Genomic DNA, 21,883 nt, shown 5'->3' on the forward strand with positions numbered 1-21,883 from the left:
AGCCCAGGCCAAGTGGGATCTCTGTTTACACTGATACAGTACAGTGAGCTTGAATAAAATATCTTTCTCTTCTAGTCCTTCCTTCAGGTTCATTCTGAGCGTGGGATCAGAGCACCCTTCTTGGGAACAGCACTGGCCCAGCAAGAGCAGAGGAACCTTTGGTGTGCAGGAACCTTTGAGGTGGGCACAAGCAGCTAAGGTTCAGTGTTCGGCACAGAAGCAGTGAGAAGGTAAGTTGACCTGGGGTTAATGATACAAAGTCAGAACTCCTTTCGTCTTTGAAAGAATAATCTGTCTGTGTAGGTACCAGGGACCTCCAACATTGTCCTACCCCATTAAACTTCTGCTCAAAAAGGAGTTTTGAGCACACATTCCCATGAGGACCTATTAACAGTGCTACCTACTAGAGTTTGCACTTTGCAGACACAAACTCTATCAGCATGTTTGTTAATATGATAGCGTTCATCCCTGGAGTGAATTTCTGTTCCATCAAAATGTGTAAAATGGGAATCAGAAACCTGAGTTGAGTGAGAAGAATGTCTTCAAACTGGGAAACTGTTCAGAGAGATGAGATTTTGCTTCATACACATTTATCTGAGAAATAAGTATCTGATAATAAGTAATGGATAGTAGGGTTTTCCTCCCTCCATTCCTGAGCAATTATTTTTGAAATGCTTTTGAAAATTAGGAATATTTTAGCGTGCATACAAGCAAATGGACATGTTGTGATGTTCTTGCTTTGCCTAACACACTGTAATTTGGTGTAGAGAATTGGAAATGTATTATAATAATGAGAATTGGCAGTGAATTACAGTCCTGTGGTAAAAATAACTTTAAAGTTATTAAACTCACTATCTTCCATTACGAGTTTTTAAGTGCACAGAAAGACCTCATAAAAAAACCAGGAATCCATGGGTATTACTGTCCTGGGGTTTAGCTCCTATGATGGTGCAGTGATGAAATAGAGAACGTAGCAACAAGACCGTGTCACGTGAAAAACAAGAAGAATAAAATCTGTACTTTTGTGCAGAGTAACAAGTTTGTTCCAACAACTGAGTTTGGGCTGCTGTGCTTTACTGATCCCTGCAAGCAGCAACACTGTGGTGTCCTGCAGAACAGTTGTCTTCTTTACATCACAAACCACGTTACTCTGATAGAACAGCATGTCTCACAGTGGGCTGTTCCAGATTGCCTTTCTCTCTGTTGTGCTGGCTGTAGCAAGCAGAACTACCCGAGCACAGAAGAGGGAAACATTTGTCTGACAGAACCCTCAACCTGACATTTGAAGGTTTCTGTCAAATGTATTACTGTCCATGGCCTGAAAGGCACTACTCTTAAGAAAAAATCTAGCATTATGTTATCTATACTACACAATTACTCCACATCAGCCTCTACCTCTGGCCCCTAGGATCCCTCTCTATTTTCAGTGAGCTTCTAAGAAGCCTTAGAACAGATCTGACTGTGGTGTTCAAACATTCATAATTACAGCAAGGTATCAGATTTGTTTAGGTTGGAAAAGACCTTTAAGATCATTGAATCCAGCCATTAATCTGAGCACCACAGCTACATGTCTTTCAAATATCTTCAGGGTTGGTGACTATCACTACCCAGGACAGCCTGCTCCAATGCTTGACCATCCTTTCAGTGAAAAATTTTTCATAATGTGCATTCTAAATCTCCCCTGGCACAACTTGAAGCTATTTTATCTTGTTTTGTCACTTGTTACTTGGGGAAAAAAATGGACACCCACCTCACTACAACCTCCTTTCAGGTAGTTGTAGACAGCAATAAGGTCTCCCCTGAGCCTCCTTTCTTCATGCTACACAACCACAGCTCCCTCCTCTGCTTCTCATCAGACCTGTGCTCCAGACCCTCCACCAGCTCTGTTGCCCTTCTCTGGACACACTCCAACATGTCAATGTCTTTCTCGAAGCGAGGGGCTCAAAACTGAACGCAGGATTTGAGGTGCACCCTTACCATTGCCGAGTACAGTGGGACAACGGCTGCCCTGGCCCTACTGGCCACACTATTTCTGATCCAGGCCAGGATGCTGTTCAGCCTTCTTGGCCACCTAGGCTGCTGGCTCGTGTTCATCTGGCTGTTGACCAACACCTCCAGGCAGGCAGGTTGCCAGCCCCTCTTTCCCAAGTCTGTAGCTTTGGCATGGGGCATTGTTGAAATTCATACCGTTGGCTTCAGCCCCTCGATCCAGCCTGTCCAGATCTCTCTGCAGGGCCTTCCTACTCTCCAGGAGGCCAGCACTCCTACCCCTTGTTGTCGTCCACAAACTGGCTGAGAGTGCACTCGATCCCCTCATTCAGATCATTAATAAAGTTACTAAACAGGGCTGGCACCAACACTGAGCCCTGGAGAACATCACTTGCAACAGGCTACCAGCTGGATTTAACTCCATTCACCACCACTCTTTGGGCTTGGCTGATGTTACACCAGTGGAACTCATGACCAGCTAGTTTCTCCAGAAGAACGTTGTGGAGGGGGATCAGGTAAGACAATCAGAACTTGCCTTATACCTGTGCTGACTGGGCCTGATCATCTGGTTGTTCTGTACTTGCCATGGAATGGAACTCAAGATGATCTGCTCCATGACCTTCTCCAGCACCTTGGTCAGGCTGACAGGCCTGTAGTAGTTCCCTGGATCCTCCTCTCAACCCTTTGTGTAGATGTAGGTCACATTTGATAAGCAGTCAACTGGGACAGTCTCAGTTAGCCAGGACTGCTGATAAATGACAGAAAGTGGTTTGATGAGCACTTCCACCAGCTCCCTCACTAACTTTGGGTGGATCCATCAGCCCTATAGACTTGTGCGTGTTTAAGTGGTGTAGCAGGTAGCTGACCATTTCCCTTTGGATTCTGGGGGCTCCATTCTGCTCCCTGGCTTTTTCTTCCAGTTCAGGGGCTTGGGTACCCAGAGAACAACTGGTCTTACTATTAAAGACTGAGGCAAAAAAGGCATTAAATACATTAGAGTATTTCTCCTTCAAATTCTCAGAGTATTTCTCCCTTGTCATTGTTTAGGAAGGGTATTCCTCAATTTAGTGTCCTCGCTGAAACACTCCACGCACTGCTCGCTCACTCCCCGTCCCACTTCCCGGCCCCCATGCAGTGGGATGGAGAGGAGAATTGGAGGCACAAAAGGTAAAGATCATGGATTGAGATAAGAACAATTTACTAGAAAAGGCAATGAGATAAGAAAAGGAACAGCAAGAACATTAATAACAGATTGTACAAGAGAGGAGAACAATTCACAAGCAGAACCCAGCACCACCCAGTGCTTCCAGCCTGGCTGGAAGGGGCCCATCCCCCCATGTCTCCCCCTGCATCCAACAAAGGATGGAGGGGCCTCCTTAGCCTTTCTTTTGCTGCTGATGCATTCATAGAAACACTTTCTAGTGTCGTTTATGGCAGTAGCCAGGTAAAGTTTTGTTTGGACTCTGGCCCTTCTAATTTTCTTCCTGCATAACCTGCTGTTTGTTGCTCATGCTGTGTGCATTGGTGCAGAGGCAGTTCAGTTGAGCTGTCGATCCCATCACCTTTTTGGGGGGAGAAGCCCTAATTCCTACATGACCGTTCTTAGGCACTTCCATGGTTTCCTATACATCAATAACCCTTGTGTCTTTGCTTCCACGTGGATCTCCATTCCCTACCTCCAATGGCAGACAGAAGGAATTCACTAGTACATAGTAACTAAAAAACTGGTGTGGCTCCCCCAGGTTTTCCTCTAGTAAGCATGGTTTTACCCCTTTCCCCTCTTCAAGTCTAGTTTAAAGTTATTGCAATGAGCCCTGTTAACTCCTGCGTGAAGATCCTTTTCCTCCTTTGAGTCAGGTGTACCCCATCTGTTGCCAACAGGTCCAGTGTTCTGTAGACCAAATGATGATCAAAACCCCTAAATTCTGCTGGTGTCACTAGGCTCAAGAGCCAAGGATTGGTCTGCTGGCTCATCCCACTTCTTCCTTTATCATTCCCTGCAATTGGAAGGATAGAGGAGAACACCACTTATGTTCCTGATCCCTTAACAGTCGTCCCAAGGCCCTGAAATATTCTGATTGCCTTTGGACTTCCTGTTGCAACTGAAAAAACAATAATGGATAATAATTGGAAGGCTGTGCCAAACACTTCACGTCTTTAATCCAGGCCCCAGGAAGGAAGCAGACTTCCTGAAGAAGCGGGTCTGATCAGATATGGGGATTTCTGTTCCCTTCAGAAGGGATTGTCTATGACATCAAGCTGTCTTTCCTTTTTTTTTTTCTTTATGGAAGCAGTTTTGGCACAGGCACACGGGTTGACTCAACCTCAGCGACATCCCCAAGCTAGACGCACCATCCTCCTCCTTATCGTTCCGTTCCACTTGCAGAGCCTCACACCTCTTGTGCCCCGTCACCGGGGGAGCTGGGCCGGTCACAGAGACGAGCCTACTCACGTCCTCCGGGATCTCTGGCACCAAGCGGAGTCGTCCCTGTCCCTGGAGCAGGGCACAGCATGTTCCCACCGCGGCTCTGCCGGGTGGATCCCACCGCTCCCCGGCCGGGCTGGCGCTCCCGCCCCGCGCTCCCGTCGGCGCGAGTGCCGCACCCTCCGGGGCAGTGTCCCGGTCACTCCCTTTCCCTCAGGGATTTTTATACGTGTGAGGGGCTTGGCCGTCTGGCTCCCAGGTCCCGCCAGCCGCTGTCGCGCCGTCTGCAGCTCCTGGCGCCTCTCTCGGCTCCCCCCGAGGTTCCCCCAGCCCAGGAAAGCCTCCCTTGCACGGCAGCGATGTGCTTCGGGTCCTGCCGGCACCGGGGCTGCTCACTCTCTCAGTGTTACACTCCAAAGAACTGGCAAGGCAGACCTTTGTTGTTCGTGTTTGTGAAATGGCTATAAAGTCATACATGTTCTCAAAGTTTGGAACAGTCCACTAGACACTCACAGAATGATATTTGATACCTCTATTGGTCTATAAATATTTTTTGTTTATCCTATATTGATCTATAATTATCTCCTTCCAAGATAAATTAAACAAATGATAGATTTCCTTTTAACTGGTACATGTCAAATAAATTGGTAACTGTAAGCAGAAATAAACACAATCCAAACAGAGGAAATGCTGCACTATTGACTGTTTGGAAAGTACAGCAAACCATGCTGTGATAATTATCAACAGGAGTTTGTTCTGCAGTACCAGACTCTCTTAAAAGTAAGCCACACAAATATACCTGCTGTATGCAGAAGGAATCACAAGGTAAGGGTTGTGCACAGGAAGGAGAACTTCTTATTACTGACTTTTACAGATATAATCTTGCAGGTTTAGACAGTACAATACTTGACAAGTTTCTGTCCCACACATCTTTTCCCTCTTTTCCAACCTAAATGAACCTATGATTCTATGATTAGAGAGAAAGTGGTATTTTTCACAAGCCTCATAAATGCATTTGTTTACTCTTGTTTACTGCCGACTAAAACCTCCCTATTACTCTGCTATCATCTACAGGATCTCAGTGTCATTGCTTTCAGTAGGATTCCACTTGACTGCTGATTTTCAGTTTCCTGCCTGCATTTAATGCCCTTTCAAGTGTATACACTAAGATGTAAGTAACTTTCCTCCCAGATTTTTGTCTCGGTCCTTGCTACGTTTACTAGGTTCACAGCAGTAGCTTTGTTTTCTCCTCATTTTTGCTGTGTGAATTCGTTAGCAAACAATGACAAATTTTCATGGGCTAGCACCAGTTCTATGTACTTGCTGATGTCTCTCACACAGCAGAAACAGAGAAACAGGTGCCAGGTCCAAACAAGATTAAATGCAATACTTAAACTATGTCTTCTGTATTTATAACAAATATTATAAGACAATTTACAAAAAACATTAAATGATTAGAAGTTAAGCTGTATGAGTTCCCTCACCTTTTTAATACAATGAAGCAAGAAAGAAAAACAAGAGGATGTCAAAAGTTGTGAAGTACTCACAAGTCTCGTTATGCTGTGCAGCAAGTTGACAGAGAAGTTAGGATAAGGTTTGCACTAGTGACAGCAGCAAATGCTCCACCCTCTCCTCCGTTCTGTTTTACTTTCAGTTGTTATATAATAACATAGTACTAGATTTGTACCTAAGGTGGAAATTATTCCTATGATAAAGAGCATATAGAAATTCCTGCTGCCATTTCTGAGCAATTTGCAAACTTGGGAAAAAAAAAACTCCACACAGGAAAAACTCTGTGGGGAAATACATATGCCTGTGACTTAGAAGGCAGGCAAGTGACACAAACACGAAAGGCAGCTCGCTGTTTGCTGTCCCAAGCAGTGACGTTCGTGCAACTCCCTCTTATCATTCCTTATAGGGAAGAGAGTTTATGGTTTGCGCTCCTGTTGCTGCACAGTCCCTTCCCGCTTGCAGCTTAAGTGTATTCTCCCAAGCAGGACTCGGAAGAGTTGCTTACCTTGGAATCGAATACTGTAGCTTTATGCCGTGACCACTCCTCTTATCTGCAGCCCGAACAGTGTTTTGCTGGGGCAGCCACCACAGGAGGGAAAGAGAAGTGGCCTTTCAGGGCAGTACCAGGAAGGCACGGAAGAGGATTGTGAGGACAGAAAAGAGCTTCTCCCAAAGGTACAGCGTCTGGCTTGCAGTGGAACACCAGGGCAGAGAGGTGTCAGAGGCCCAGGTGACAGCAGAAGAGGATCCTTATAAATGAGCTAAAAAATATAATCTGAAAATTGTACTGAACTCAGAAGTTGTGGGGTTTAACTGTTAAGAAAAGTGAGGGTTTAGTGCCTGTGATAATGACAGGGAATGGCAGCTGTAATCCCAAAGTCCTGCTTAGACAGGATCAGCATCGTGAAAAACTTTTCTACTTTGAGATAAACTTTAATGTCTTGAAGAGGAGTCTCGGCAGCTCTCTAGGAAGACTGTCAGGTTTCCAGGAAGCGTCGCTTACCTCCGTAAGGTTCATGCACTTGAGAGGTGCCAGTGAAAATGGTACTTAATCTCTGTGCAATCTTCTTTATGTCCCCATCTGTGTTATTCTGGGCACTGGTTGTTATTCTGTGCTTGTCGCACTGTGAGGTGGTAAAAATATTCTGCAGCAAAATGACAGGGTTTTAGAAATGGCCCTGTCTCCTTACTGAAGAAGAGATGAGTTTCTAGGGTTGGACGCTTCCTTCTTGTTTCTCAGTGAAATAACATTTTTTCGGGAGCACTACAATACCAGTTAGTTCACTGTACTGTCATAGTCTGTTAAAGCCAGATTCAGAAAATCTATTTGTGAAGCTAAATAAGACTTCTGCATCTTGAATAGTTGTCATACAAGTGAGAGAAACAAGGACTGCAACTGAACATTTCCAGAGAGTAGTTTTAGACGGCTGCATGACAAATTCATTAAATGGGCCAACTTGCTGCCATTTCTCAGAACCCCAGTGAACTGTATCCTGTGGTCTAACTTTCAGGTCCAGCATCCATAGCGCAGAGAAGGCATCAGAATTAAATGCAGCCATGCTGATTAGCTCCTCTATGGAATCAGGTTGACAACCACTACCAGTGCAAAGAACCTTCCAGCATTTAACATAAGACAAGAAAAGAAAAGCAGAACTCACAATTTCATGCTCTCCAGGGTCTCCTCGTTCTCTCACATGACTCTCTATCTGTGCCTCCAGAAAAGCAGCCACTCGCACTCCTTATACTCTGCGTCAATGCAGGGTGAGAATGTCCCTTTTTAAGCAGTCGTGCAAACATGAGAGGTGTTATGTGCTTCAACTGGCAGCTGATAGAAATCTGGGCAGGATATGAAAGTGAAAATAAAAGTATAGACTTGGCTGGAATTCTTGCCGTGACAGACTACAAAAATGCAAGTGAAAAGGCGAGGCAGGAAAAAACACCTCCCTGGAGAAATATTTAAAGCAAAGGAACATATTCATTTATTGACTGTCTTATTATAAGGGCACTTTTTTTCAAACATCTCTGTTTCTTCAGCTCACTCCAGCTTAATATAAAAACTGTTCCTAAACATTACAGTAGTTGTATATAAAAGTAATGCAAGTGTCAGTATGTATTACATTGCAATAGGGTGGCAATACCACCTGCACTCCCTCAAAATATAATTCCCATTCATTTTCTTAATTAGACAAAAATGTGTTCCCTAATTACACAAAATACATTTTATAGTCATCTAAATGCTACTAGCCACATCAAGGTGTTTATTTATAGCATAAATTACTCTCATATTCTCTTACCATCAAAATGGCCCTTTCTAATTTATGCAAGTTTCATTTATAGTGGACACAGGCTCTTTGGCAAGATATTGGCAATTACTCTCTCTAAAGAGCAACTAAATTGTAATTTAGTGTTTTAAACGCAGTGACAAAGAAAGTGAATGCAAACAGTAAAGTGAAAACAAATGCATGACTGTAATTTTGAAAATAAAACGGCATAACTGAAAATTCAATCATGACCATCCTGATATGAAGCAACACTTGAACACCAGGAGAGGAAATATTGCCACAGCAGCAAGAGTGAAGAAATGGGAGGAAAGAAGGCCTTTCCAGAGCACTATGTGTGATGTGAGCATGTATACAAAAAAATAGCACTTCTAGCAAACACAGATCCCTTTAGGATGTCCCTAACCAATCCAGCTCAGAGCCAACTTTTTTTGCTAAATTTTTGCATGCTAAAAGATGGGACTGCACTACACTCTTCTCACTTACTGTCTCAGTATTAGTCCTTTATAAAATAAGGTTGGAAATGGAGACCTTCTCTGATAAGTTGTCAGCTCTGATAAGGCATTATGCTCTAATAAGCGTAATGATTTTAATTTTCTTTAAATGAATTTCAAAATTTTTAAAGAACCTGAATCCAAATATATGGGCAGATGGGGAAGACAGTAATTGCAATTTGAAATGTGTCTCTTCCTATTTTTTTTTTATTATAGTGTTCCTGCTGTCTTCGAATATTTGCCTGTAAGGCTGAACTACTGCACTCTCAATTATCAAGCCTACGAATTCCTGCACAGGAAAATGAAAGAGCTGTTGTTTTCTCCCTCTAGGTGACAGAGTGGATATAAAGAACTGATAAGGACATACAACTTTGGCTCCCTTCTTTCTCAGTGTGGCATTCAGAGGAGCCAGCTCTGGGGAAACAGCCTGCTGCCTCTGAGAAGTCACATCCCAGTCATCCCCTCAGCATTTACCATTACTCCTCAATGTTCAGCAAAGGTGAGCCTTGATTCTAGTGGCCAGTGGCTTAGTACCTTACTACTGAGCCAGAGAGGACAGAGGGGAACTTGTGTGATAAGGGTCTTATATAAATCTGTCTGATATATGGTAAGAAGGTGCATTTCTGGAAATTATCATCTTCAGCAAATCATGTGCTTATGTGAATTTGGGAACTGTCCTGCACCAGGGCTGTAACTACACAAAACCCAGTATTCGAGAGTGAATTACTTCAATGGAGGAGTTGTTGCTGTAATAGAACATGTAATACACTAAACATGTTACTAAGGGGGAATGTGTGCCTCCTGAAAATCCAGGCAACTTTTGCTTCATGGCTGGTATAGCATTATAATCTGTCTCTTTTTTTTCGTACTAAATTATACTGTTTCCTAAATTATAGACTCTTCAGATTGCTTATTAAAAACTGGCTTTGCAAAACTACTATTTAATTTCTAGACACATCTGGAGAGACATTAATGTTCTGCCTCTCAGAAGCATGCACAATATTTCTGGCATGTTATAATTTATCAACTATTGCCATTAAGAATGAGCTATTCCTATTTAAAGAGATAGTGTTTCCAAGCAAAAGCATATCAACTGCTAAGTTAGCAAAAACAAAACAAAGGGAAAGGCATTTGATGCATAAAATGAGTAGAAATATGTTTCTGAATCTGTGAAAGAAGTTAACACAGAGAAATGTGCAGCTCTTAGTTGGAGTCATGTGAAGAAGATATAATCTTAAGTGTTTTGTCTAATACGTTGTGAACAAACACTACCCTATTTAGGCAAAATATTTGCAGTATTGCAGCCTAAAAGTTTTTGTAAGAGTATTGCTCTTTAAATTGCATGATAGGAAAATCCTATACATAAAATAATTTTATGAATGAAAAAGCTGCCTAACATCCCAGAAGGAATGTCTTCACTACAGTGGTTCTTTCAAAATATACTTGTGTTATTTCTCTCTGTCTAATCAACCCTGAGTGGAGTGTCCAGACCACAAAGCTCTTTCTCAACAGAAATTCCAGAACAGTGATTTGAAGAAACAAAATTTTACATGATAATAATGAAACTGAATCCTTGGGGGAGGGGGGTGGATTTCTTTCCTCAAAGCTAACTATTTGTTAAAACATTTTATCAAGATCTCTGTCTCAATCCATGTAGACAACCCTCTCTGAGGTTAACAGACTGCTTTGTGGCTCACTTTGCCATTTGTAGTTGAAGCTTTCAGGAGAATTAGATCCTAACAGATATGACAATGAAAATAAGTTTTACTAGAAAGAAATAACATGCAAATGAGAGAGACGAAAGAGGAAAGAACACAATTGAGTAATGATGAGTGCATTCCATCAAGATTATTTCCCTGTTTTTTCTCTTTAATACTAAAATACAATAACCATGACATATTTATCAAATTTCTCATCTGATACAACTGTTTTGTAGTTTCATTATGCTGTAATACAGCTGGTCTGTTTAGTGCTCAGAGCTTTTTTGACAAAAGTATTAAACACTTAGTGGAAAGTAATTTCTGTATAAATAGAGAAAACAAAATACTTAGCTACCACGTGGACAGAATGTATTCTACACACTTAAAATTTAAGAGGCTCTGCAGAACATATTTTATTTAGCTAAAAGGAAGGAAATGTCTTTCTCCAAGTAGTTTAAATTAGGAGTCATAGCAAACTCAAAGTTTTCTTTAGTTTTTTCACATTGCTTTCAGGCTTCTAGGATATATAAAGAACTTTTTCATATATTGTGACACTTGTGGAATATTAAACTCCCACACCACTCTGCAATATAACTCCTTTACATGAAAAAATCTATGTGCTTTCTGTAGGGAATCTTAATACATGGCATACTATGTACAGAAAGGATGGATGCTCTGGGAGTTGGCAAAATTTTGATTAGTTGATGAAAAGATGGTGGTTTGAAATTTACTATCAATAAGTGGCCATTTTTCATTTCAGTCCTGGGTTTTTTTATAGCTTATTGTCCTCAGACCAGCAATTTTCCCCATTTGTTATTTCTTACCTTTCCCCAGAGCACTTGTTACTCAGAAGCAGCAGCTTCCCCTGAATGGTGTGCCATTGCTTTTGCTGGTGCCTCGTGGGACACAGAACTGTTCAACATGCATAAGAGTAGAGATTCCCCATTTTTGACCTCCACTGCTCACTCTGAATTCTTCTATCCTCTGCCTCATGACTGCCTAGACTAAGTGACTGAAATTCCTTGTAGGAAATCATGCAGTGGCATGTAACAGCAGAAATGTCCAGCGCATTTCCAGTCCTCTCTGTTTCCCTGATTATTTATCCATGTGTACTTCATGTACCACCAAAACAGCCAAAGTGTTTATAGACAGGCTTTCCAGTATCAGGCCAGTGAACTCTACTTGTCTAGTGAGCAGTTTCCATGAATTGTCTATATCAAGATCCAAACTGGTGTTGGCTTGCAGATGCTGTGTTTCCTAATGTCAGCATGTCTAGCTATCCCTTATGTATGATTGCTGTTCTTCTTTCTCCTCAATGGGGTTTTGAAATCTGCTCAAGATTGTTCAAAATAGAGAAATACCAAAGACAAACTTCTGGACTGTGTCCTAGTGCGGGGGGTAAAGCAGCAGCAGTCCTTTAAATTGCTGCTGCAATATTGTCCAAAGTGGGGAAATACAATAAACCAAAAGCTTTTGTTGGAATGGTTGGATCAAAGTTTGAGTGCATGAAGATAAAAGATAAAAGGTGCTCAAAAGATTATTCAACGCTTTGCAGAATTGAAAATGTAGGAGAAAAAAGTGCAGCTTTTTGTAAAAAAACATCGCCGAAGAGTTAAGATTCAGAGCACCCATTGTTGTTAGCTTTGCCTTTTTTTGTGTGATTCCAGAAGCTACTTGCACAGTACTTTGTTAAATATAACCCAAGATAAGCATCTGGAAATATTTGAAATATAAATAAAAATCACATAGAGTGAACTTTACTCAAAAGATGTTTTTTCACTGGAACAGAGTTGAGACTTGAGTGCTATGAAAGGGAGTTAGACTCTAGGGGACATGGCAAATAAGAATGCAAGTACTGGTATGGGGCCATTAGGCTTCATGTATGTGTTTAATAAGCAAATCAAGTTTAAACTCAGGAAAATACATTGCCTCAGAAAGATTTCAGTTTGTGAGAGTGCAACCCCACAGAGTAATGCTAGTCTGTAAAACCTATGTAATGAAGATACCGAGTAGTGAACTTGCAAGACATGGACATGTAGTCAGTGTGGGCATGCTCCAGAAGGACAGTGGACTTGATGTCACCTGAGAAAGGCTAATAAAATATCTCCAAGGTCTCAGATATGAAAAACTATGACATTTCTTGTCACTTCCCAGGTACCTTTGTTACCAGCAACATCTTGTCACTTGCTTTATTTAACCACGGGATTCCTTCTGAAGTGACTCCCACTGAATTTACCAGAGAGTATCTATCTTGTGCAGCTCCCAGTGTAGTTTCCTGTCTTTAAAATCAGCATTGTGTGGCTTAGGGGAGGGATAGAATTGAGTTCCTGCTGATATAACACTTTCTTGCAAACCCTTCCATGTATTTATACCAGTGGAGACTCTGTGATTTCCAAGATTTATATTACATGCAGGTGGTCCGTAAAATTACATGCTTTACCTGTTTCATTGATGGGTATGACTGTATGAAATCAATTCTAACCTACTTTCAAGAAGCTTAGACCTAAGAATCTGATAAACACAGTCTTCTGGATCTCTTCCAGTGGAGCAAGAGATCATTTCATCTTCGGCTAAGTCTTTGCACTGAACTTATGAAAAAGTGAATTGAAATGGGTGATGTTGCAAACTCATAATATTCCTAAACCACAAGGTCTTGGAGGCCTTTCTTATTGTCAGTCACACCAGTTAGCAATAGCTATATTCAGCAACTTCAAATAAAATCCTATGGCTGAAGTAGGAAGTTTATCTTAAAATAATGGAGTTTTGCTAATTTGTACGTTTCTCAGAAGCAGGGTGAATATATGAAATTGGTAAGCTTCTCAAGGCTACTTATGATCCTAAATGGCCCCTGTGTGATTGTTGAGGGACAGGTAGTGTAACTTGAGGTTTTAACGGTACTAGAAACATTAATGGATTACATCTGCTAATTTAAAAACAATTACTTCCTCAGCTGAGAAAGAGAAAAGCTGATTTTCTTGTCATCATTTACATTATTTGGTTGTTTGGGTGTTTATATGGAATGTTCTTCATTTGTGTTTATAATACAGTTTGGGAGTTATCTTTGTTAAAATAAATTTAAAAAATTAGTTGTAAAGATTTTGTAACAGTGTTTAGTCCATCTTTCTGCCCTAAGGTGTGAGCATGTCTGCCTAAACCATACCTAGCGGATATTTTATTGAGGTTCTCTTCAAAATGTCCAGTGTGCTGAAGGACTTTACAGGGATGTGGCACAATAGAACATGCAAGAAAGGTGTGCAGCAAAGGTAGGATCCTGTGGCAAATGCAGGAAAACTGAGGGGGTGACAAAATGAAGAGCAGATAAGCTGGTTTTTAGAGGTGGGCAAAAAGACCTGTTAGGGTACCAGAGTAACATGGCTTTAACTCGGGACCAGGAGTGATGCTCCTTTGTGCAACAGTGTGTAAGCAGGGAGGGAGTTGTGTTTAAAATATCCATTCTGTCTGACCTGGTGACCCTGAGTTAATTGAAAATGTGGGTATGTTTATGCCTTGGGTATTTTTCTGCTGTTCAGGATTTCATGGTGTTGTTTATGATTTGTTAACTGCCCCCCAGCCTCTAGTTAAGCAGTGGATTTCCTTCCTGTCTTGTATATAGGCTACTCTTGATTTCCCTTTTTTTCCCTCCTTTGCAGGCCTCTTCCAGGGCATAGCTGAATGTGACTGGCTGCCTTCTCCTGAGCTGTGCAATGGCTGGTTATCCCCATGCCATTTTCCAGCATCTGATTATGCAGGTTCTGCACTCGGCGTGTTGCAGTTTGGGCCACTTCTCCAGATTTTTATTAGTTTGCAGTCTACTTTTTCCTTCCAAAACATTTTGTTCCCTCTGTTTAGTACTGTCTGAGGTTTTGTCAGCAGTTTGATAACTGCATCACAAGTGAAAGTGCTTGAATAATATTGGATGACCTACCCATTTCCCTTCCTTTCAATTACACTAGTTCCTCTGTGAGCCTCACTCCACAATCCACCTTTCCAGCAGGTTGTGCCCCCTCATGCTGACAGATTCCTTGTTTCCTTATATTCATTTCACATGACAGCGTGTCAAAAGTCTTACTGAAGTCAAGACATGTGGCAGCTACCGTTCCTCCTGTGTCACTTAGATTTGTTATCCTGTCACAAAAGGAATAATTTGTCATAATTTGTCCATAACAAAATGTGTGGGCTTCTTCCTCCTCCAGTCTCCATTTTCTCTGAGTGCCTCTTCTGTTAGGTTTGCAAGCACGGGAGACTATGTGTCTGCACTCTAGTGCCCTCACTCTTTCTGCCCCCATCCTGAGGGCAGTCATTCTACACCTGTTTTTTACCAACCTGGAGCCTAACACATCAGTCAGACTGAGTTAGGGAAGGAGATAAAAGGGAAGGAGATAGGAAGCCCCCTCTCAGTCAAACCAAAGGTCTGTTAGCCCAGAATGCAGATTGCCTGCACCTGGCAGTGTGACAGCAGAGCCAGGGCACAGGGACCCTTCCCCAGTGATACCCCTGTGTCCTCCAGAGATCTCTCAGACCTTTTGTCTCTTTCAGGCAGCAAAAAGCTCAGCAAGCTGCCACAGTCACTCACATCAAATCATAAACAGGAGTCCCCTTTTGTTCACAGCACTACTTGTTCAGTAATTGTTCTCTACCCTTTTCCTGCTAAAGACAATTTAATTCTTATTTTTGGTGACATGATCTATTCCCTGTCACAAACAAAATTAAACATTTAAATTTCGTCACTGAAGATCCAAGTCATTTGCAGCTGTGTTGTGTCTTGGTAAGTGAAATATTATATATTATTTTTAAAATAGTCATGTATCTAAAATTTATGATAACATCACCCTTTGCATCTGATGGTAAATGCAGCATGTACTTTGACAGCATTTCCAGAGGCATGGAAAGTACAACTCTTCCATTATAGGAATGTCCAGTTTGGCCCTAAGCGAGTGCATATTTGGTTCATGAATGCTGACCTAGGTGTATCTGTGCTGCACTTTCAGAATCAATTGAACCTTTCTATATAAATATATGGACATTTGGGGCATTAGATTTTTAATACAGTGTAGGACATTGCATGGCAGACTGACTAGTTGAATCTTATAAACCTATAAAACATTGCAGTAAATGCCTATGTTTCATTTATGCTCATGTCTTCAATCACTTGTTGCAATCACTTATTGCTCTATTGCCACTAGCTTGTGGATTATACATCTAGAAAAATGTTAAGCATGGGCAAATTAAAAACATTTTCTAACACTGAAATGTATACTTCATTTATAAACATATCCCAAAAAGAGGATCTGAAAAAACCAGTAGGACAGCAGGTCCAGAGGGGCAACTTTCCTAGTTAGCTCACTCATCAGCTGAGTCAGGAAGTTCTCTTATACACACTCCAGAAAACTCCTAAACTGTTTTCTCTCTGCGATGTTATATTTCCAGCAGACATCTGGTAAGACAACCTCCCTTTTTGTGGGGAGAAGCCCTATTTCCTATGTGACCATTGTCAGGTGCTTCCATGGTTTCTAATTCATCAATGACCCTTGTGTCTTTGCTGCCACGTGGATCTCCATCCCCTGTTTCCACTAAGACAGCAGATCAAAGGACCTCGTCAGCACACTGACCTTCAAGCATTGGCGTGCTGACCCCAGGCTTATCTGATTTATTTCTATACTTATCTGAGTGTGTACTGGACACTGTTAAGTGATAAATACTGCAACTTCAGTAGGTGCTTTTTTTAATTAAGCTTTCAAAAAAGTTCCATACATTTATTCTTCTACCATCTAAGCTCTCTTAGGTGACTTCAAGCTTTATAGTAACTCTTAATGTACTTTTCAAATCGTGACTTAAGTGTTTGCAGTGGAAAGTATCCCACAAAATACTTAAAAAGAACTGAAAAGAAATAATTTTGCTTTGATCCAACCTTTCACTATTAACATGTTTCCCAGAAAATTGCTGATCTTTAGAGATAAAGGCAGATTTGAACCACATGTCAGGTAAGGAAATATCAGCTGTTATAAATCAGTGTAGTCTGTTGTATGCTATTCCATGATAATTTTCTACCATTATGGAGAATTTTGAAATTTTCACTTCTAGGGAAACTACTTTTCTGTCTGAAAAAAATACTATATTACTTCTTTGTTTTCATAATGGCTCATGCTGTTACGACAAATAAACAAAAGGATGCTACTTAGCATGTATGGATTAGATATTTATAGGAAAGAGTCAGTTTTTTAAGATGATTTTTCATTTGGAAAAAGTTCACTTTTGCATTACTGTCATGTAGAAAAATGAAGGTACTTGTAAAGTGTGAATATCAAGACTAATGATGATAATCTCGTGGGTGAAAACATTAACATGGGCTTCTTGATGAGGATTTATGGAAGATCTTCACATCTAGGAATCATAAGGACAGGAGAGAGTGCTGCCTTTAAAGAACAGACAATTCTATACAGTAGATCAGAAGGGGAGTTAGCAGATATGCAGATGATATCTTTGAAGCTTTAAAAAGATTTGTGTCCCAAGAGCTACAACCAACTTAATGGTTTTATAGAGCCTATGACTCTCTTCTGTGTGGGACAGTGTGAAATAATAGACCATTCTAGTAAAATATATGAGCATTATTACAAGAAGAAAGAGAAGTCAAAAGGACAGATTGAAAGGAAATGGAAAAATATTATTTCCAAGTTGAAAAAAGGGTAAAAGTTGAGAGGAGCTTGGTGATTAATTGTTTCAGGACAATTCACTAAAGTTTGTAAGTTTTTAAACAACCTCCAGTTCAGTAAAAGTATCTTAACTTCTCTTAGCCCAGTGAAGAGATAAAATGGATTTTTAGGTCGTATGCTGGTTAGGATTTGTAGCAATTTAGATAGCAGTTTATTTTTCCTACAGGTTTTTTTTTTCCCTTCATCCACCTTAGAAGATAAATAGATGGAGCAACTCCAGTTTCTTAACCTTTTGAATGAAAAATTAGTTTATAATGGCTACAGAAGACCTGCATCATAAATCAAGTTATCCTGCAATTTGTGAATGAATTTGACTTTGTTAAGGTTACTCTCTTTTATGTGTTTGGAATTAGCACTGTGAATTCATGTGTTAGCTTTGTTTCATGTGCAACTTAAAAGTACTGCATAAAATCTAGGAATTCCTATTTATTTACTGTATACTTTCATAGTGAGCAGTATGTGAAAATATGTAGTAATATGTCTCTTCTTTCTTTACATGACCTGACCTTTTTAAGCTTCCTCTTCTTGACTAAATAAATCTTACAATTCAGTTCTCCCTCACATACTGCTGAATGGGGAATATTAATGAACACTAAACCAAAAAAGTGTGTACTTGAAGAATTCACTGCTTGCTCAGCTCACTGTGGATTTTTTTCTGCAGTCAATGAAGTTTATTCTACAGAATTGAAGCTTTTATTTCTTCCAGGCTTTTATAGCCAAAAGAGTCGTGAGAAGAACTTTTCGTTAGTAGATGTAACTGATGGGAGATTGTCCAGGAACTGAAGTGTTTACAACAATAAGGAAAATAGTTGTGCAAACTCCACTTTTTTATTACTGATTTTTCAAGCCAACAGTGTGAAGAAAATGTAACTGTTAAACTACTAGGGAAAAGTTTCTCTCTGGGGAGCTCCATTTCCCCTTGACCCTTCCCACCATGCTTAAAAAACAGGGACTTTACACACAAGAAGCATAGAAACAGAAGCTGCATGGGGTAGTTGCCAGCTAGTCACCCTTTGGAAGTGCTCAGTTTCTTGACATATTGCTGTCTTCACTACCAAGGCAAACACTGCCAACAGTAGTGGGGCATACTGTGATTTAAAAACCAGGACCACTCCGTGCCTGTGGATATGTGATGTAATGCTTATGGCCCCGTGTAGCCATAAATTTGCTGAGAAGTGTCCTGTCTGCCAGAAAGCCAGCTGGACTACAGCAACTGGTGTAGCTAAAACCGGGGTGAGCGTGTGTCTTCTGGACTGTGCAGAAGGCAAACTCTTACAGACAACGAGAGCAATCTGCAGCAGAGCAGAAATAGGATGGATTACTTCAAATAAAACCATGTCTTGTTTCCAACAATAGCATGATTATGCTGGTGTTCTACTCTGAGGTAAAGATAGGAAGTATTTGTTTTATAGCCAGTTGAAACAAGTAGTGGCTTTTTCTCCCTGCTGGTTTTGACAAGCTTCAAGATTCAGCAACAAAGCAATAGTTATTTCAGTTAGGAGTTGTGCTTTTGCTGCCAATTTTAGGAAAATTCCTTTAGGACATAATTCACACTAGCATGAATGTGAGTTTTCTAATATTTCCATCAACAACTAAAGAGTGTGTTATGTAAGTCTGAATATTGTAACAACTTAGATGCTAACCCATGTAAGAGCTTCTCCACCCAGAGCTATTCAGAAAAACTCAGGCAAAGCAGAGAGAGTGATATGCATAAATTAAAGCTTTAACATCTGTGTTCCGTTGCCTTCATTTGGCAATAAAGTGACTTTAGCTGAGATCATTTCAACAGCAACCTAAAAGTAAAGGTATACCTTTCCCTTCCAAGGGATTACAGGTGAGAAATGTATATGCCAGCCAAAGATTTTAATCTTCTGATAGGATGTCATTTTGGTAACCACTGAAATAATCTCCTTCTTATCCTGCAAGATGCAATTTCTTTCAGGGCACAATATGATCAGTTTTACTGATGCTTTAAGAGTTTCATTCTGTCCACATAACTGGCTCCACCAAATACCACAAGGCAAGGATTATGTAAAGAGATTTGTGTTTAAAGGATTTGAACTAATTCAATCTTGGCAAAAGAGTAGTTGCTGAAAATTTTCTTTGGGTCACAATGGTGAAGAAAATAATCTTGAATTTGAAGCAATCTCAATTTTTGAGTCAAGGGATATGAGATAAACCTCGGGTTATCTAGACCATCTTTTCCTACAAATTGTCATTGAGCTTGTTTCTCATGCTGTCTCCTCCAAGTGTTTTTAGTTTTCCACAAAATAGTTTGGGGTTGAATTTGTTCAACGCACTTCATTTTGTTTGGATACCCCAAGTAAGGATGAAATATATATTTATCTAGATACATTTACTTGTAAAGGCAGAGGAAATTGCACAACTTTTCATGTGCATATTCAATAGTTTGCTTGTTGTTTATGATACTGTTTAATACTCCAGCTTAGAAGTCTGAATCTCCAGACTGGAGCACTCAAAATTCTTTTTCATTACAAAAGTCGAATCTTTCTGACCTATAAAAATGCTTATAAACTGAAATTTACAAAGTCTTCTAAGAATCAGTCTAGTACAATTGCAGAAAAGCACTTATTATTTTCTTCCTTCCTTCTTTTACTCACATCTTTACTCTTGTATCGCATTTTCTCACCTAGTATTTGCTAGTCAAGTAAAATCTTTCTTTGAAATTCTGGCCTTAAGTTTTTAATCAGCACTTCACTTTTTCCCTCCCAGATCTCTTACAAAATCCCTAAATTTTGGCATATAGTTCAAATAAATAGTTTAAATCCAGCAATTTTTGTTGTTCTGTGAAACACTATATTCTTTTCAGGCCTATGTGTTTGTCCTTTTGCAGCCTCTGGGAAAATTAACTTACTTGAATATGCTAAGCCATTTGAGGTTATTTTTGTCTTTCTTTTTTTTGTGAAAGACAATTCTTCTTACTTGGTCCTTCACGTTAACAAATTTCACAGAAGATAAACCCATCTTGCTACGAGTGTGTTGTAAAATGCATATACACGTATCCACGTTTCAGAAACCAACCAGAGGCAAGGATCTGTCACAAGTCTGCTTAATTACTGTCTTACTCACCAATTCTCTTTATTGAATAATGCCTTTATTCAGGCATTATTTAAAAGCCTGAAAAATCAAAGCACTGCTTTCTAGAGCCTTTGTTCCTGACTAGAAGTAATAATGGCAGTTGTTAACAATTAGATCAGGACAAGCAGGTCTTATTACGTGCCTAAACCCAAACCTGCAAACGTGGTTTTCGTGTGCAAAAGCAGCAACAGAATGAAACCTAAACCATACCGAGTGAGAAGGGCATGTTGTGATATTACTTGCTCAAGTGTAATACCTTCCAGTTAGATTATCTCCAGCCAGTAAGAATCCTGGGATCCTTACGGCACTGTGAACTCGGCCAAGCTCGTTTGGAGCAAAAAATCTTAAGCCACCATCAGGCTCTCTTGTAATTCATTCACTTTGTCATCTTTTATGTTGTTTATTATGGTCTCCTCCTCACTGAGAGCTCTTATCCTTCCTACCCTGTCCTTGAAGTTTCACTTCAAGCACTGAAACCGTGACAAACTGCCCGGCGAGGGACAGTGTCCTCGATCTGAGCCAGCACTGTCCCATCTGCTGTTTAGCAGGGGCTCATGGAAAAGTAGCCAGCCTAAATACTCCTAGTGAAAGTGGAAGTAATTTCATTTATGCATAAAACTACATTAGTCTAATTTAGCAGAAGCCTTGTTCCTCAGCTGTGTGGAGTATTTGTCCAGCGGTGAATCCCAAGGGTGGCTTGTTTTCAGCCTCAGAGCATAGGCTGCATGTAATCAAAGGCCTTCCCCCAGCTTTGATCACTGCCTTATCAAAAAATGTTACTTCAGTGAGCTCTGTGCAGAATTTTAGGATGGCAGAATTTCTCAAAACACACATTTTATAGCTAATTTTTGATAATTATAACTTAATTTGGAGAAGAGAGGTGTGAGAGGGCAAAGGGTTTAATTGCTGCTATGTGGCTGGAGCACTGTGTCATCATCAGATTAAGTGCTGTATAATCTCTTTGTAGATTTTTACCTTGTAATATCTCTAATGGTGTGATATCCCTAACTATTTTTCCATGTATGTTTGCAAATTTCATTGTTAATAACAATCTTAATCTGGTACTCATTAGCCTGTTAATTATACTGTCATTTAGAAACTCTGGCTTCCAATTAGCTTTAATGACAATATCGGAATAATTTTTCTGTGCTGCCATTTTTGTACAACACTTTCCCATTTAAAATGCCTGCTGTCCTATCTTAATTAAATTTAATAACAATAGTGGTAGTTTATAGGGGACTTTTTAGCCTCATTTAATGTCAGACCATTTATACTAGTTGCAAGTAGGTACTGAAAGTGTTTGCATTAATCCAATTACTTTGAAAAGAAACAAACTTCACTTGTTTCAGACTATTTTAATTAGGGTAAAATCCCACAAAAGATCAAACTCCCTACCTGTGCAAATATGTAGAAACATTAAGGTTTTTTCTAGTTACACTCAAGATGCAGTAAAAAAATCAACAATATAAAGAAGTGCTAAAGCACTAATATAAAGAAGGAAGCCATAACTGGTTTTTTGTTTTGTTTTGTTTTATTAGGTTTTTTTAATAGCAGGAGAAAAGGATGAAAAAGCTGTCAGTGTCATTAGTGGCTGAATACTGCCATTCAGATAGAACTTCAGGTAAGGAATGGTTGCAGCATTTTTTAACTTGGGAAAATTCCACAGGACCTGAAT

The 21,883-nt window shown here is 40.2% G+C and overlaps 1 protein-coding gene and 1 long non-coding RNA gene across 2 annotated transcripts in view; one reads left to right on the forward strand and one right to left on the reverse strand.

Annotated features, from left to right (window-relative positions):
- Nucleotides 1-7,727, reverse strand: part of IL15 (interleukin 15) — a 38,531-nt gene extending 30,804 nt beyond the window's left edge. The window contains 1 exon segment of the mRNA XM_064651571.1: nucleotides 7,585-7,727. The gene's annotated coding sequence lies outside the window, so the exon portion shown is untranslated.
- LOC135412745 (uncharacterized) overlaps nucleotides 1-15,370 on the forward strand; it is a 55,609-nt gene extending 40,239 nt beyond the window's left edge. Inside the window, exons 10-12 of the long non-coding RNA XR_010429929.1 lie at nucleotides 76-230; nucleotides 9,030-9,198; nucleotides 14,050-15,370. This is a non-coding gene — a long non-coding RNA (uncharacterized LOC135412745). The remainder of the gene's footprint in view (nucleotides 1-75; nucleotides 231-9,029; nucleotides 9,199-14,049) is intronic.
- Nucleotides 15,371-21,883: the final 6,513 nt, after the last annotated feature.

This window comes from Pseudopipra pipra, chromosome 4, assembly GCF_036250125.1.
Source record: "Pseudopipra pipra isolate bDixPip1 chromosome 4, bDixPip1.hap1, whole genome shotgun sequence".
NCBI classification, from domain to species: domain Eukaryota; kingdom Metazoa; phylum Chordata; class Aves; order Passeriformes; family Pipridae; genus Pseudopipra; species Pseudopipra pipra.